This window comes from Apis dorsata, unplaced genomic scaffold (genome assembly GCF_000469605.1).
Source record: "Apis dorsata unplaced genomic scaffold, Apis dorsata 1.3 scaffold_10, whole genome shotgun sequence".
NCBI lineage: Eukaryota > Metazoa > Arthropoda > Insecta > Hymenoptera > Apidae > Apis > Apis dorsata.
This window is the reverse complement of record NW_006263313.1, coordinates 489,240-491,201: the sequence shown is the minus strand read 5'-3', so window position 1 is coordinate 491,201 and position 1,962 is coordinate 489,240. Positions and strand designations below refer to the sequence as shown.

Sequence of the window (1,962 nt, the reverse complement as noted above, 5' to 3'; positions counted from 1 at the left end):
ATATATATATATATATAATATTTGGAATTGATTCTCTTCATTGTCAAAGGATGAATTGATTTCTTCGATAGCTAAAGGATAGATTATTATATTATTCGAGATATTATTATTAGATTTGAGTTTGAATGTTTTTGGAACAGTATAAAGATATTTTAAATTTAAGTGTTTAAAATACTTTTAGCAATTCCTTATAATTATTATTATTTGATAATTCCTTATAATTATCAAAAATAGAAATTACTCTTTTATTTTGATTATAAAAATTTAATCATCCTTTCAATGGTTTAGATTTAACTTAAGTTATAAATTAAATTAAAGAAATTAAAATTACTAGAAATGATGGAAATCAAATTATCTCAATAATTAAATAAATTACTTTTTTAAATTAAATTTTCCTAAATTACATTGAATATAGGTACTTTTGAAGAAATGGATTATATTTATCATTTTAAAGCTTCTGAATCAGAAAACTGTAATTATCTGATTTATCAAATTATTTCAATATGAATCAATAAGGCAATTTGCAAGAAAAAAATATAAAGTGCTGAGAAGATCGCACTTAAATATGAAGTTGAGGAAACCATAAATTGACAAAACGAATAAATTATAACGAAAGTTATAATAATGAGGCAGAGGTGAAAATTTCACCTGAGAGTTGTGGACGATCGATTCGATCGTGGTTAAGAATCATATGATTCTTTTCCCGTTTTACGCCTGGCGCCAGACCGAAGTAGGCCATCGTGCCAGCGAGTAGCACGCGGAATACTCGTTGAAGATCATTAATTCATGGAATATGGCTTGCATATAATTTTGTTTCTTATGATAATTTTACAAACGCTAAATTATATTCGTATAAAGATATAAGATATAAAATTTTTATTATTTTCAATAGTTGATATATGATATTTATTGAAAATCTTTAAAATTTTTAATTATTATTAAAGAACATTCTCAAAATAATAAAAATTTTATGTTAAAAAGTTAAATCAATTTATTGCAATAAAAAATTTAATTATCTTATGGAAACATTTTATAGTTTTATTTCTTGCAATAATAATATGATCAATTTTTTTTTATTGCCACTTCAATTTAATTTTGTTCGTGAAATTTTTATTTAAAAAATTGGCATTGATAATGAAAAATTCTAAAGAATTGTGAGACAATTAATTTTTTACAAGTGTAATTAACAAGAATAGATTTGTAATTATAAGCTGATTGGGACAGTTATTGGACTAACTATTAGAAGGGAAACTTGTTACCCAGTAAAAGAACTTGTATGATTAGAGATCATTGTGAAAACTAGTTCCTCCTTTTAGAATTTGTATCCATTTTTATATAAAATACAATATTTTAAATTTTCTCATCTTGGAATCTTTAAAGAAATTATCATATTATTATTAGAATTTTAAATCTCTAGAATTTTCTGGATTTCAAATTTTTTTTCCTTCAATGCCTTCTGATCTTTGAAGATCTTCAAATATCTACAAATCTGAAAATCTTTGAAATATCATTAGAAACTTTAATTAAACTTCAGAAGAATATTCAAATCTATGTATCTTTATAGATCCTAAAAATTTTCAAAATTAAAGAATTTAGAAGCTTTCATTGTTGATGCTTTTAAATTTCAATCTTTCAATCTATTTCAAATCCAACTATTGAGATACACAAAATTAGAAAGCAATACCTCTCTAAAGGCATAAAAACTATTACTTTTCTCATCCCTAATTCCCACTACACCTTGCAACGAATAGTTCTGTCGCTATAAACTACAATCACGCGGTTCTTATCTTTCGAACCTGTTACCCGAACCTGTCCAAGTTCACACGAACGTTTCCAGTGTACCGTACGCGTATACGCACCGGTCACGTGCCGGAGCGGGTATCCTCTCCCAGAAAGCGGGCCCATGCCTCGTGCCGCGGCACAGATCGACGCGGAAAAATGCGCGTGGAATAATGCGTGCAG

The 1,962-nt window shown here is 27.0% G+C and overlaps 1 protein-coding gene across 1 annotated transcript in view; it reads right to left on the bottom strand.

Moving 5' to 3' along the window:
* Positions 1-1,962, bottom strand: part of LOC102680830 — a 57,643-nt gene that overhangs the window by 24,235 nt on the left and 31,446 nt on the right. The window lies entirely within an intron of this gene.